The following is a 16556-nucleotide window of genomic DNA, read 5'->3' as shown; positions in this document are numbered from 1 at the left end:
TGGATCGATAAAGGAAATAGTGGAAGGCCACTTCTATGTCAAACTAAATTGTTGAAAACAGTTTGAGCCAATCAGTACTTTCTTCCAACTGGCCAATGGGAGTGTGGTATTTCATTGGGAATCCACTCCCCTCCATATTCTGAATGTTGCAAACTGTACATTTGCCCAGTCATTCCTTCAAAACAGGAGGGTCAGAGCGAAACCACTCAGGTAGTATTCCTCTGCTCCATTATCATTGACTGTGAAAATGATTCAGCAACCACGATGCTCTGATGGCTTAATTTCTATAAGAAAGTAAGTAAAGAGCACTTGGCTTGAGACCAGATGCTGAGGGAGGAATGATTATTTTCAGAGGGAAAACTATGCAGACAGTTGTATAATGTTTCTTCTGATGGGGCAGGCAGTTTTCCTTCACTGGGAGCACTCACCTTATCCTTTTTGGTGGGATTTCCTCCCTTCTATGGTCAAAAGCCCACTCCAAGAGATGATGAAGCACAGAAGTGAGATGCTTTTAGGGCAGCCTATAATTGGTGCCAGAGATTTAAAGGAGAAGGCTGGTGGCTGCATAGATATGCTCCATGTGAAATAAACAATGACATAATTTATAAATAAGATGGTTTAATGTATACAGTAAGAAATGGCAAGTTATAAAAAAGGATTCGCTTAAAAGTATTTCTTTTTCTTTGGTTGCTTCTTCCCAGCTGATGCTATTCTTTAATTAGCTTTCTGGAAGTTCTACTCTAAATTTGGAATATAAAGGAAATAAACACTAGGGAATGAGGTGTGTTCTCATTTAGCATATTTGAGGTTGTTGAGAGACAGATGTGAGCAATATTTCCTGACTCACAATCTTATTTTTGGTAGTTGCTGAGTTGCCCTTAGAAGATGTATTTCCATGATTACTGGATAATGACATTAAGTTTATAATAAATTCAGTCTATGGGCCCCTTTCCTGATCCATACAGGTTTTTCTCTCACTCTTCTCTGTATGCCTTGACTGAACAAAGATATCTTCAACTAACCATAGTTTCAGAGCTAGGACATTATGATGATCAAATTTGGAATAAATCATTTTCTTCAACCATTCCTCAAATGATCTGAAGATTCTGTCTTATTTTCTGATCATCTTTGTTTAATGGGTCAGATAATAACAGGAAATATTAATAACTTCTAAATTAATTTTAATGCTTGCATGTCTCTGATGGCATGTTAGAGCTGGAAGAGATTTTAATTACTGAATTAGAAGTACTGCAACTTGCTCTTTGCTTATTAATTATTTGAAGTTGAGAGAGCCTAACACAGAAGCCAGTTATTCTAATAACCAAGAGTCCCCTTCCTTGGCATCCAGCAAGCTTCCTGCCTCCGCTAATCTTTTTAATTTTTAGATTGATTTGATTTTATAGCCTAAACAGGATATTGGCTCCGGTAAAGTAGAATATCAACCTCTTGGGTTATCTTTCTTTTTACAAATGCCTCTGGACTCTATGTTGACTTCGGTGGCACACTCAGTAACTAGAAACAGGGAAGGGGCTGCAATCCAATATTTTATCTGGAAATATTTCCACCACACAAGGAAAAAAATGCAGGCAGCCTAGGATGGAAGCGACCAACCTGAGGGCCAGAAAAGGTTGTGGGAAGCAACTATACTAATTTGCTTTGAGAGGCTGATACACATACACAGAAGCACACATATACATACATGCCCATATATACAGTATATACACGTACAGATACATGTGTAGGTGTGTGTAGGTGTGTGTGTGTGTAAAGAGAGTATTTTCTTTTTTGAATTTGTATGGGCTCCTGGTTTGAAAGAGGGGTCAAAGAGGCTATCTATGTCAAAATTGAACAGCCCTCTCTCACCAGAGGGAGAGGGATATGACATGGTCTGTCTCCAGTCTACAACACAGTCTTTTCAGCAATTCCAAAAAGGCTTCACACCCATTTGCACTACTCAGGAGGAGACAGATAAACCTCCAGGTAGCCGCAATGACTCTCTAAAAAGAATGCAAATGACCAGCTGTGTGCAAGGAGTATTAATCCTTCCATTCCCCACCATTCAGTCAGAGCTGAAGAAGCTTCTTGGATGAGAAGTGAAACATCTTCAAAAGAAAAACCACTTGCCTCTTGAAAAAAAATCACCTTTGGGACAACGTAACCTGGATGTCTGAGAATCTCCATAGATAGGGGCCCAGAATTAGAAGTACTAATAGGTTCCAGGTTTAATGTTTAATGTTCTTATATAAGAAAGGTAAGTTTTATCTAGTATAATTATTAACCAAACAAAATTTAATTCAGGTGCAACAATCCAAATTATCTGCCCTTCCTATTCTAATCATTTTATGTACAAATTACAAAGGCAGTACTAATATTATGATGGAGGTGTTCCAAAGTCATGAACACTTGAGAAGAAAAGTTTTAAGTGTTGGGCTTTAGGCAGTTTCTTTCTGTTGCCAGTGTGCTAATGTTAGAGGTTGACTGGCTGTATCCCTGAAGTAATGTAGATGGAGATATGAAAAAGTTATTTAATTGATATACAGTGACAGCAGTATCACAGAATCTTTGGTGGATTCCAGTACTTAAAGATTTTTTATTTTTCTTCCCTACATAATTCATTATAGCTCTTAGAAATAACTGTTGCAATAAAATTCATCCATGTTATTGCCATAAGGTCATGCAAATACCGTGTTTCTCATATATTAAGGCCGGGTCTTATTTTTTTTTTTGAGCCCCGAAAAAATGGCTAGGCCGTCTTTTCGGGGGTGACTTAATTCCCCCCCCTCTTTTCATCTTTGAGCAGGCAGCAACGGCTTGGATGTTGACCTCAGCGTTGGTGGGGCACTTCGTATCTGGGTCAACGCAGGCAGCACCATATCCGGGTGTGCAACAAAAGTACTTCCTAACGGCAAGCCCCCCCACCATTCCCCCATTTCGCATGTTTTAATATAGGCCTTAATTTGGGGGGAGGGGCTTAATTTCATTTCATGCCTATAAAACATGCTGGGATTTCCTATTGGGGGAGGCCGTATTGTTGGAGAAACAGGGTATGATTTGAGTTTTTCTGATCAAGGCCCTACTGACATTTCAGATTGAAAGCTCCAGTTCTGTTTTCCAACACATTTGCAAAATAGTCCTTAAGGTTATCATCAAAGACAAATGTGATCAGACTTTGAAAGTAGCTGAACAGTCATAAAGAAAAAAGTTTGAGCCACATCATGATTTGATTTCTGCAGAGAATTCATTCCCACGTAATTGAAAGCATTTAGATTACAACAAAACCTCAAAATCCAAAAATTGGTTTATATTGCTACAAATTTCTAGCTTAGTACGTTAATCACTTCACCAAACTGGTTCTTGGTAACTTACTCTATTATTGTTCTTATCATCTGGAATTATCTCTCCTCTAGAGATTTGAGTCCATCTTAACCTTCAGGAAAATATTGACACCTTGGTTGTTTTCCCAAGCTTTTTGTTTTGCCTTTTTTCTCCTTTTGGTCTAATTTGTTGTTTTGGAATTTGTATTTTGGCCTTCTGATCTGTTATACTCATTTTAAATGTTGGGGTTTTTAGCTGTAAGCCACCCAGAGTCATTTAAGGCAGGGGTGGGATCCAACCCGTGTAACTACCAGTTAGGTGATTTTACATTTTACGTCTGACGCGCACTGCATGCGTGTGTATATTGTCGTCATCTAGCTGCCTGGACAGCTGAGCAGCGCTGCGCGCAGGTGTGCAGCAATTGAAAAAGCATTTTTTCCTGCTTTTTCAACTGCAGCTGTGTCGCGCAAAGCAGCTGCAGTTGAAAACGCAGGAAATAAAGGTCAGGTAAGAGCCCAGGCGGGTGGGTGGGCCAAAACAGCAGCAGACATAGAACCGGTTCTATGTATGCTCTCTGTTTGATGCTTTTCATAGCAACTGGTTCTACAGAAGTGGACAGAACCGGTAGAATCCCACCCCTGATTTAAAGGTAAATATATTGTTAATTCCTTCAGCAGTGGTAGGAATTCTATTTTTTTTACTACTGGTTCTGTGGGCGTGGCTTGGTGGGCGTGGCAGGGGGAGGATACTGTAAAATCTCCAGTCAGAGGAGGTATTTGCCAGTTCTCTGAACTACTCAAAATTTCCGCTACCGGTTCTTCAGAACTGGTCAGAACCTGCTGAATACCAGCTCTAGTGTGCAGTAAATTCATCATTTATGTCATAAAATTGTCTCTAAAATTACTCTGCTCACAATACTTAATTGCTGGTATGTGAACTGAATGATATATTTATTTTAAATATTAGAACTGTGTTTGCTAGTAGATTCAAGAATCCAAAAGCAAAATTCAGAAGCATTTGTCTTACTTTCCCAATATTCATGCAAAACAAGAATGGCCAAGCTATTTAAATATGCTGCTTAATTGACTGAGCCATCACTGAATTTCTACATTTGTCTATTCACTCTCTCTTGCTGCCAGACAGTCTTAACAAACTATACTTTTGTCACACAGCTTCAATATTTATCAGTAGCCCTTTTCGAGCTGCAGCATCCTTTATATGTTTTTGCCTCTGTCATATTTTTTAGTGAAATCATGTCACACAAAGGAAAATTATGGCATTTCCCCATGGCATTGAGTTCGAAGTCTGACCATCAAGATTTGACATATTTTGTTGAGGAAAAGGGTATAGTATTGACTAAATTGTCTTTTTTGCTTCTATTGTTGGTTATTTCAGACACACTATTGCTACCTGGGCTTGTTTGCTTAGAAAATCTAAGCAGGTGGTCCCAAGGCTGAGGCAGGAGAGACTGGAGATATTTACCACTGAGCTTCCAACTAAAAGATTTTGGGACGTTATTTAAATTAAGCAGCAGCTGAGCAGATTGAGATCAAATAAGGTAAATATTATATCAGATAAAGGTTCCTGTAGTAAGAGCATGCCATTTCTTCCACCCCATTGTGTGCTTAATCCAGGGGTCTTCAAACTTAACAGTTTTAAAACTTGTGGACTTCAACTCCTAGAATTCCTCCTCCAGTCATGTTAGCTCAGGAATTCTGGGAGTTGAAGTCCACAAGTCTTAAATTTGCATCTTGCATCTTAAGTTTGAAGACCCTTAACTTAGTCTATGACATGTTTGGGCTTACTTCATCTGGTACCTTTAGTACGGTTGTGTAGCTGCTCCATCACCCTTATAAGCATACAGCCCAAATGTCCTGCCCTTTCCTGTATAGGTGCCCTTTCCTAGAAAATCTTTCAAAACAATTTTTCATGAATTTGGCTGAACTAGATAGATACAATCCCTCAACTACCTCAGGAGGAAGGGCACTGGAGCAAACCTGTCGTTATTGTATCCCAACAAGTGAGCATCCTCAATGAGAGCAAAAGGGAGCATACGTGATGATTCATCACACAAACGCCACAAGTAAGATGCTTGCATCAGACGTTGACAGGCAAGGATGAATGTGTGCTGGCGTTGGTGCAGTGACACCACTGTATGTGTTATTGTTGCGGTTTATTGCAGAAAGTACTGCAACCATCTAAGGCAGTGATTTTTACATTATTCGTCGAGATGTGCTATATGTATTCCCCCGGTAGTTAAAGTTTTAAATAAAATTACCCCTTCATCTATTCTTAAACCAGAAAAGTCAATAAAAAAGAAGCTTTATTTGAAATTTGTGATATATATGAATAATTATATCATACTTTGGTTTCTTGGTGAATAATAGTGGAAATTCTTTGTATTATTTATTCCCTAACAGAGAATTAGTTTTATTAAGAATTTTCAAACACCATGGAATAATTGCTGGGTAGATGTTCACAGGTTTGCATTACAAGCAGACAAGACAGCCAATTCCACACATCCTCGCATGAGAATAACTTCTTTTTTATTGGTTATATTTCTATTAACAAAGTCTCTCTGGAATTTCCCCCATTAGACTATGATGGAAAGATAAATGTCAGTGGATTGAAAGGGAATCTGTTTTCAGTCATCTTCCAGCCACAAAGTTTTTCTCTTATCTATCACTATTCCAGAACTTTGCTCATTTAAAAGTTTTTTATGACAAATAAGAGATCGTAAATTCAGAATATGAAAACTATCCGGTTGTTCAGAAATTAGGGGCAATACATAGAATTCAATATTAACTTTTAAAATGACAACTTTAAATGTACAAGAAAAATTAAAACATATACTGTTCATTTTTCTAAGTAATTAAAATAACTGTTCCATTAACTTCCATTAAAATGGAATTAGGACTTTCTCCCCTATTAGTGTCACATGAATTTATTGCAGTTAAAGTCCAAAGGTCATGAGGATCTGGCAGCTAAAGGCAGTGCTTTTTGTCACTTGTTGAAAGACATAGGTATTCAGCAGCTTCCCATATTATAAACTCTATTCTTGTTTGAATGCTTTCTGGAGCACTGAGCAAAACAGGTTTTTGTGTTGCAATGGTGTTTGACGCAGAACAGTGACATTTCAAGCTTGTCTCTTCAGATGCTTCAGAATTTCCCTTTTCTGTGTGTCAATAATGTAGAGAAACCAAACTAACGTGTCTGACTGTTGCAAAGGACTAACCTATACAATCAAGGGTATAATCCTAAATCCAAGCCAAGGCCCCATCTTGATAACCCTTATACCATTTGTGATATAATTAGCTAACTAGCCTTTTGTAATCTGCCAGATTATTTAGGAATCACTTGAAAATAGAACAATGCAGTTGTTTGATTGTTGCTGCTTTATTTTTAAGGATAGTGTGAATAAAAGTGTGCCCTAGGAATATGTTGGTCTGAATAAATTATGTTGATACTGCTAAAGTTTCCCATTCTGTTTGTTCCTTCTAGATATAATTCAGATTTTACAACCTATTTCCAGTCATAGGCAAACAACAAACAGATTTTTTTTCAAGCCTCTTGAAGGAGAAACAGGATTGGAAGACTGTTTGAGACATAACAGGACATGCATTTGGGCCTGTATTTCTTAAGTTTGATTTCAAAAATAGAAAATCAACACACATTAGTTTTAGTGAATCTGCATCGGATCTTGGAAAGACGTCTGCTGATGAGAACTCACAGGTTCTTGGCTAACCATCATCTTTCAGGTTCAAACACACCTCTGGTTCAAAGCTCACTTGCATCACAATTTATATGGTCAGCTGATAAGATTTGGCCTCATTTGCAGGGCTACTTTTAGTATTGATGAAATAATATAAGCAAAGTGCAGATGTATTTCACAATTTCAGTTGTCCTAATAAATTGTTTTATCCATTGTGGACGTATATTTTTTTACTGCATAACAGTAAAAGAATTCTCTGAAAAAGAATTAGATCTGGTTGCAAACCTTCTAATCGACACAAGGTGGTGCAAATCTTTTTCCTTGAAGAAGAGCCCATTATATATATATATGTGTGTGTGTGTGTGTGTGTGTATGTATATGTATATATGTATGTATATATGTGTGTGTGTGTGTTAAAGGAACACTTCCCCTGGACCAGGGAAGAGGCTTTGAGGTCCAACACCTCAAAGCCACAGGACATGAGACTGACTTTAAAAATACCAGAACTATCGCCAAAACCAAACACTTCAACAGCAGAATAATCAGAGAAGCCATAGAGATAGAAAAACGCCCACACAGCATGAACAAACGAGTTGACACCTCCCGCCTACCAGCCATTTGGAAACCTGCCCTCACGAACAGACGAGTACCTAACATGAAGAATGACTCCAGACCCACACCCATGAGGGCCACACAAGATGCCACCACCACACTTCCACGTAGAAAGCAATCTCACACCCACACAGAAGATGAGACATGACCATGGACCAGAAGCCACACTGCAGCTGCATCACTACCCACTTCAAACCCCTCCGAGCCATACATGAAGCGAACTGACATGCACCATGAAGATGTGGCACGACCATGAACTTGAAGCCAAACAGCAGGATCACAGCTCACCAGCTCAAATCCCCCAGCAACTAAGACTAACCTGAGAACAACCAAGCCCCCACCTGAACAGAACACGCCTCCAGCCAATCAGAACATGGCCAACCCCCCAACCAATCAGAACACAGCCAAACCCCCTACCAGTGAGAACACACCCCCACCCAATCAGAACACAGCCAAGCCCCCACCCAATCAAGTCACACCCCCACTAGCAGTTAAAAGGAAGAAGCAGCAGCAAGCTCACATCACTCTGAGAAGCACAGAGCCGAAGACACAAGCCTGAAGATGATGAATGTGACTTCATCGAAACGTTGCCCAGATACTTCCAATCTTATGTGGGAGAAAACCTGAATAACCAAAGAGCCACATACAAATACCCGCGAGAACCTCAGAAAACACACAAACACACACACACACACACACACACACACACAAAACTATAATGACGTGGGAAAATACCCGAACAAAGTTGAATACCATATATATGTATGGGAGGCAAGCTAAAAACGAATAAGAATTGAAGTATTAAAACGAACAAGAAATGATAGAAAGAATATATATGTGTGTGTGAGTGAGTGTGCATGCATGTGCGCACACACACACACATATATGTTTTTGTAGATTTTCACGGGTATTTATAGAGAGACGGCAGCTCTGATCACGCTTTGCTCACACAAGCATGAAGCCAAAAGCACCAGCCTGAAGATGGCAAGTGGGACCTCGTCAAAACATTACCAAGATGCTCTCAATCTTACACAAGAAAAGACCCAAACACACCAAGACCTGCATATAAAGACCCAAACACACCAAGACCTATAGGCTTCTGTATTGTGTTCATCTGTGAGTCAGACTTTCACAGCCGTTTCTGTTTTAAATTTGGGGCTAGCCTACTGCTGTGCCAGAATGTTTTTTTCTTCATCCTGATTGGTTGGGAGTCTTGGTCTGTGTTTATTGGTCTTGGAGTTTGCTGTGTTCTGCTTGATTGGTGTTTCTAATATCTTCTGTCTGTTTTGTAACTTTTTTTGTCTTGATTGGCTGGCAACATTGTGTTGTTGTATTGGAGGCTTTTAGTGCGGCTTGGCTTCGAGTAAATGGACGGCTATCATTTATTAGGAAGCTAGGTTTCATCTGGGTGCCTGGTTGGGGTGTGTTTGAGCTGGCGGTATCAGGGGGAATCTGTTTGTTCCCAGGTGTTTGCCTGGCTTGTGGTATGGAGATTTTTTTGTTTGTGAGTGCAGGCTTCCAAATAATTGACAATCTGGTGGAATCATCTCTTCTGTTCATGCTTTCAGGTCTTTTTTCAATCTTTATGGCTTCTCTGATAATTCTGTAGCTGGGGTTTTCTATAGTGGCTAAGGTTTTGGTGCCATTGAAGTCGATGCGATGTCCTGTGGCTTTCATGTGTTGGACTAGTGAGGAAGTGTGTTCCAGCTTTTTTACTGCATTTTTATGTTCATCCAGGCGGGTACTTATTCTTCTATTGGTCTGTCCAATGTATGTGGCCGGGCATAATGCAGGGGGGAGTTCATATATGCCTTGGCTTTCCAGGTCAATTTTATCTTTGGGGTTTCTTAGGATGGCTGCTATTTTTCTGTCTGTTTTGAAGGCAGTCTTGATGTGATTTCTGTGTAGTATCTTACTGATTTTGTCTGTAGTACCTCTTATATAGGGCAGGACAGCTGTTCCATAGGTCTGTTCATCTTCTAGGTCTCCATTATGTCCAGTGTGTTTTTGTGGATCAGGCCTGTGATTTTGCTTTTGTGGAAGCTGTTGGCTGTCAGTACTTTAGTCAGGGTGCATAGTTCAGTCTTTATGTGTGTCTTGTCTGCCAGGCGTTTGGTTCTGGCAATTAGTGTTTTGGCCACGGAGTTTATCTGTGCTGGGTGGTGGTGGGATTGGACGTTGAGGTAGCGGTTAGTGTGTGTTTTCTTCTGGTATACGTTGTGTCCTAGTGTGCCATCTGTTTTTTTGTAGATTAGTACATCTAGGAATAGTTGTTTGTTTGTTTCTGTTTCCATGGTGAATTTGATTTTGGGGTATGTGCTGTTTAGGTGTGTTAGAAAATTGTTTAGGTTTTCTTTTCCATGGGGCCAAATAACAAATGTGTCATCGATGTATCTTAACCATAGTTTGGGTTTGTGGATGGCATTGGCTAGGACTCTGGATTCGAATTCTTCCATGAACAGGTTTGTAATGATGGGTGACAGTGGTGATCCCATAGGGGCTCCTTCAATTTGCTTGTATTTTTGTCCTTTGTATATGAAATATGTGTTGGTTAAGCAGTGTTCTGTTAGTTCCATGAGGTGTTTAGCTGGTTGGTATTTATTTTTGATGATTTCTAGGGTTTCTTTTATCAGGACTTGAGTGAATAGTGAAACCACGTCGAAACTTACAAGCAGATCTTTTTATTCCATGTGTAGATCTTTGATCATTTCCAAGAGGTGGTATGAGTTTTGTACATGTGAAGCTGCTGCTTCATCATGGGGCTGTAGCTTCTTTGCTAGGTATTTGGCTAGGTTTTGTAGTGGTGCTCCTCTGAAGCTGATTATGGGTCTGAGAGGCATGCCTTCTTTGTGTATTTTTGGGAGGCCATATAGTTTGGGGCATCTGAAAGATTTTTCTCTTGGGATGATTGTCTGTTGGATCTCTTTGCTTATGTTGCTGATGATTTTCTTCTTGGTTATTTTTTCCAGATATATGGTTGGGTCCATGTTTATGGGTTTGTATGTACAGTCTTGGAGTAGGTCTGTCAATTTTGTTTCATAGTCTTTTCTATCCATTACTACTGTGGCATTACCTTTATCTGCTGGAAGTATGATTATGCTGCTGTCATTCCTTAGGGCTTGCAGGGCTTTTAGTTCCTCTTTGTGTAAGTTGTTTTTGAGTGGTTTGCTTGTGCATAAGATGTTAGTGACTTGGTGTCTTATTCTATCAGCTTCATCTGTATTTAATTTAGTTAGGCTGGATTCTACTCCGCATATGATGGATTCTGTGGGGATTTTTGGGGGTGCTATAGCATAATTGAATCCTTTGGTTAGGTCATCTGTTTCTGTTTTGGTGAGTTCTCTGTTGGAAACATATACTAATTGTTTCAGGTGTTGTGAGTTGTTGGGAGCTTTCTTGTCATGTTCTAATTTCTTTAGTTTCTTCAGGAGTTTGTCATTTTTGTAAGTGGTTTCAGTTTCAGCTCTCCAAGTTATAAGTTGTTTTATCTTGTCCCAAAGTAGAGGGTGGATTTTGTTGCTCCATTCCAAAGTATAGCTGCAGAGACAACAATGCAACACTGACCTGCTTCAAATTAATATTTCATCACAGCACAGCAGCTACTAAACGTATCCTGAAAAGAACTGAAATGGCTCTACTCAGGAACGAGCTCCACAGAAAGAGATTCCAACCCAATCAGTTAAATGACAAGATAAATCAACTTACAACTTGAAGAACTGAAACTGAAACCAGGTAAAGCCAGCAAAAGAAAGGTCAAATTTTATTAAATAAATACTTCTAGAGACAAAAACATTCCCAAAATATTAAACAAAAAAACCTCCCAAAGTGTCCTAAAGGAAGAAGCTGGTAGAAACTCAGAATGTTGTCTGGCCCATTGGTGGGATTCAATTTTTTTACTTCCGGTTCTGTGGGCGTGACTTGGTGGGCCTGGCAGGGGAAGGATACTGTAAAATCTCCAGTCAGAGGTGGTATTTGCTGGTTCTCCAAACTACTCAAAATTTCCACTACCGGTTCTCCAGAACTGGTCAGAATCTGCAGAATACCACCTCTGGTCTGACCCACTCTAATCCCCTCCCCTCCTGGTAATGTGATCCAGAGGAAAATATATGTAACTCGCCCTGTGCACATGTATGTGACAGGAATACACAAACAGACCAATATGCTATTTCTTTACACCAAAGCAAATCATTGTCTACGGCCCTCACTAGTAAAGAGATTAGAAAGAATCCTAAAAGTCATACTCATGATGTTTTCTTCAGCTTGTTCATTCATTTCAACACTACTGAATTTTGGAAATAAATTATATTTCTTGAGAGACTTGGGATTCTGTCTGTCTGACAGAAATATATCTCCAAATTTTTTTTTGTCAGAACAGAATAACATTTGACAGAATTGAAGAAGCTGGCAAAAGAAACACTGAATCTGAAAATGGGCACATCTGGCCAGGGGCCTAATGGAAAGGCAATTGGTGACTGCAGGGTTCCCCAAAGTGGTCAATATTGACCCCCAAAGTTGATGAGATGATCCAAATATCTGGAGATCGAAAGGAGATTAGTAAATGACTGACAGGCGATTGGTGGCTGGTAAATGATGAAAATTGATTAGGGTCAACTAATATTTTGGACCTCTGTAGAGTTCCAGGCCAGTCTCTAGCCCTGAAGGTGCAGTTAGCAGCAAGAAATGTTAGCCAGTGTTGGATGGACAACTGCAAGTGAGAGCAGCCTTGAGTTGTCTTATTATGGTTGGTTTCACATTCAGCCAAATGCTTAGACTGAATTTGGCATTTTTGTCCACCTAACGAGTCCTTCTCAAGTCTCTGGGATAAAGATATGTTGTTGTTTGATTGTGTTAAAGGTATTGTTGCAGGATATAAGCTGTTCCAAGTAAAGTTGCCTTTTGCGATTGACTGCTGGTGATTTTGTCAATGCCGATTGTGTTCTGTTATTATTATTATTATTTATAGTACAATTAAGTCATATTTTTTAAATTATAATGTTTGGGATTTGATGAACAATCTAAAACTTCATGAAGGGGTCAATGAGCTGAAGAGTTTGGGGACACCTGGACTAGTGGCTCAAAATGTTGCTGTCTGTTCAGTGGTGGGATTCAATTTTTTTTTTACTATCGGTTCTGTGGGCGTGGCTTGGTGGGCGTGGCATGGCATGGCTTGGAGGGTATGGCTTGGTGGGTGTGGCAGAGGAAGGATACTTCAAAATCCCCATTCCCTCCCCAGCCCACTAACCTGCTTTTCAGCTCCGTTCTCCTGTGCAGGGCAACAAAAGAAGACCCAGCCAATTAGCTGGGACTCAGGAGGCAGAGAATAGATGGGGGTGGGGCCAGTCAGAGGTGGGATTTGCTGATTCTCTGAACTACTCAAAATTTCCGCTACCGGTTCTCCAGAACTGGTCAGAACCTGCTGAATGCCACCTCTGTGTCTGTTCCAGTCTAGCCCCCTCCCTCTTGCTTTCCAGTCATGTGACCCTTAGTGGAGGCTCTATTACAGAGTTGAAAAGAATTTCAGAAGCCTTGCTGTGCGGGCTTTCCTTGACTTAGTTTAATATACAGAAGAAAAAAGCCAAAGGCAACTAATTATGCAGGACAATTATCATCAGAGTCAAAACAGATCATTATTCTCATTTTCCTTTTTGTCGCCCAGAGACAGAAAAAGCTGAAGTAAAGGTAGAGAGGCTTTAAATCTGGATCTTAAGCACAGAATCCAGCACACAACATTTCATTTCATGAGGTGGGTCATAAATGGGCAGAATCTGTCTCTCTCCACCCTACCCTCACCTTCAGGCCGTAAGCCAACGTGCATTGTAGCCAAGACTAGCTCTTATTTCGATTCCTGAAGCAGAACATCCTGCAAGAGTAACCATACATTACTTTCACTGTTACCTTCCTTTGGCCACTATAATCAAATGTCTGGTTCAACTGATCCAATGGTAAATACCACATAGGGAACTTTTCTTATCATTTGCTATATACCATTCTCGCAACTTCTTACAAATCTTGAAAGTCTTCCTTTACCTATAGAATTCCTGCTTGTTTTATGTTCACAGAGGGACTGGTCAGCTCATTTTACTGAGGTTTTCTTTTCTATCCATGTTCTTTTCCATGTTGGCTATATATATATATATATATAGCATATTACACCTTTTATATTCTTTGCTATAGCTGTAATATCTATATAGCATATTACACCTTTTATATTCTTTGCTATAGCTGTAATATCTGCTGCATTCCAATACTAAATGCAGTGCCTTTGAACTTGTTGAGATTAATGGGCTTAATTATACCCAGCTCTTGGTTAGACTGCAGCTAAATGTATAGTTTAAATTCCCCACCCATCTAGATTTGATTAGCATATATTGGGAAGGTCATCCTTGCTTGGACTGTAGAGTTATTTTAAGATAAACGTAGAAAGAATATATATGTGTGTGTTAACTTGAACACCTTGGGAGGGCAGAATAATATTTATTTGAATAAAATATATTATAAAATAAAGGATGATATGGACACATATTAACACTAGTTAGAAATAAGTACTTGTTAGGAAAGAACTGGTTAGCTACGGTGTCTTCTTGAGTTAACATTTGGCAAGAAGCCAAGGAGGGGAAGGATGTAGATTCATAGTTTCTACTTTTTTTTCTTTCTTGAATTTCAAGATCTGCCTGGTGAAAAGAAAACCTCTCCCTTATAATTAGAGATTTATGAAATTAATATATACTAACTTTTCCCTCTATGAATTGTGTCATTTAAAGGCTTAAGCAGAGATAAGCTCTTTCTTCTCCAATTCAATTTTTTAAAAAATTTCTTCATACTTTTATTGCTGTGTTCGTTTCCTAAGGACACAGATCAAATGTACAGAAAAATTTACAGATTTTGGAGTTACAGATTTACTCATCACTAAATCTCCTATTAAAAGATAACAGTTTTGCTTACATAGTGAACCCAACATTTGCCATATAGCAATGGAACCCATAACTCATACAGGATCATTGACCAACCAATATCTTCAGAGGTTATTTACCTGATATAGGGTGAGGTGAATTTGTTTTTTGCTCTGCCACCTCCTCATTTCTTGGTCCTAGGTGAACAAAATGTGCTTGTGTATACACTTCTTGAATTACAATAATAGTACCATTTTAAATATGAATAGTAAAGTCGTTTGGAGACTGTAAATCTTGGTAATAGTGCACATGTTTGTTGTTATTACCATACTTTAAAAAAAAAATTTTTTCTCAACTTCTGAGTCTAGTCTTTAGTTTTTGGATTTTCTGGTGATGCTTCTGAACTCCTCAAGCAGAGGCCAGTATTTTTGAAATCAAAATATGTAACCTCTAATGTTAACCAACAGAGGTGAGCATGCCACATAATGCTAAACTGCAACTCCCCACAGCTTCAATTAAGCTAACCAACAACGAAGGATGTGGACTTTATTATTCAGGAATAATTTGTCTGTCAAAGGTTGTCTATCCCTGCCATATCAATTAGTATTTATTGCAAAGAATATTTATTTTACTGTTCAATATTAGTTTGTAGAAGGGAGACATTCACTGAAATAAGAAAGCACCTGCCATAGACAAAATAAGAAGATTCTTAGGTTAAAGTGAAGCACTGCCTAATTTTGTTGTAGCTTGATGTAGAGAGTGCATATTAAATTCTCTGCATCTCTAAAGCAGATAAGTATGGGAAAAAACTCTTGGCTAGGTTTCCAATAATACTTTTCTCCCCATGTTGTCCTCTCCTCTCAACATGGTTAGTTGGGAATGCTAGGAATTATTCATCCAAAGGCACAAGGTTGAGGAGAATTGAGTTAAATAGACAATTGGTCTGACTTCATTTTAAGGCAAAGGATTTGGGGTCTGAAGAAACTCAGTCATCAATAATCATTCATTTAGAAATGCCTTCCTCTGCTTTACTGTGTTATTGAAAAGCATGATCTATTAAAAGGTTGACAATCCTAACTTAAGCTTAGTCCTGAGGTTTCACATTTATATGCTTGTCTTTTAAAAAAATTAGCCTGCAACATCAGACTAATAAAACTATTACTCTTAAAACTTATTTAGAAGCCCCCCCCCCCTCTTTAAAAACAAAAAACAAAACTGTACTGGTACTGACCAGTCCTTGTGATGTTCTGCCTTTAACAGTAGAGTATGTTCAAACAACCGTGCTTTCTTTCTTCTTAGATGCATAACATCTGAAATGAGAATAGGAATACCCTTTTGAATTTAAAGTACTGTTACATCTCATACTGCCTGTAGATTATTTGAACCCTCCCATGCACAAAAATATTACTTACACACATAGAAAAGTCTTTCTTCACTGCCTGGTGCCGGGAATTGTATCTACTTTACTCTGCCGTAGGCTTTCTGCTCAAGCAGCTTCCTCTGCTGGTGTCAGCAATTTGAGAGGCTATTAAAGGCAAAGTTACAGAAGCCAGGAGAAAAGTTGGCAATCTTCCCTTGAAATCAAGATCTTATCATAGGATGATGATTCGCTGATTTCCGGCTGTGTACTCCAGGCTATTGCGATGAAAGCCACAGGGAAAGTATTCTCCTATCATAGACTTTCTATTGTTTCTGTGCAGAAATATATATTTTTTCTTTCAAAGCTTCCCAAGTAGGTGACTGCAGGGCAGATGATCTCAGCTAGAATGGGAGGTAAACCTTTCCAAAAATATGGAGATTTTTTTGATCTGTAATGAATTAAGTACTTTCTATGAAGAAAACAAGAAAATTGGGGCAAGCGTGGCTTCTGGAATTCTTTCCGACTCCCTTTACCAGAAGTAGCCATAGGCAGCACCAGTATTTTCTGCTGTGTAATGAAGTATATGCTTGAACTGTATGTGTTTGAGATTCTGTTTCCTTTCTTGCTGGGAAACAAGAGATGAGCTGCATTCATTCCATTATGGGTC

At 39.1% G+C, this 16556-nt stretch overlaps 2 long non-coding RNA genes across 2 annotated transcripts; one reads left to right on the top strand and one right to left on the bottom strand.

The window, feature by feature from the left end:
* The first annotated feature begins 192 nt into the window (after positions 1-192).
* Positions 193-7104, top strand: LOC148127084 (uncharacterized). The gene is made up of 3 exons (XR_015741456.1): positions 193-294; positions 4711-4873; positions 6817-7104. It is a non-coding gene; the product is annotated as an uncharacterized LOC148127084 (long non-coding RNA).
* A 7565-nt stretch (positions 7105-14669) lies between these two features.
* Positions 14670-16056, bottom strand: LOC148127083 (uncharacterized). The gene is made up of 3 exons (XR_015741915.1): positions 15942-16056; positions 15761-15839; positions 14670-14726 (listed from the first exon to the last, which is right to left on the bottom strand). It is a non-coding gene; the product is annotated as an uncharacterized LOC148127083 (long non-coding RNA).
* Between the last annotated feature and the right edge of the window lie 500 nt (positions 16057-16556).

Source organism: Pseudonaja textilis, chromosome 2 (assembly GCF_049901715.1).
Source record: "Pseudonaja textilis isolate UNSWEBS1 chromosome 2, rPseTex1.2, whole genome shotgun sequence".
NCBI lineage: Eukaryota > Metazoa > Chordata > Lepidosauria > Squamata > Elapidae > Pseudonaja > Pseudonaja textilis.
The sequence above is the reverse complement of the archived record's forward strand: the minus strand, read 5'-3'. Positions and strand labels throughout refer to the sequence as shown.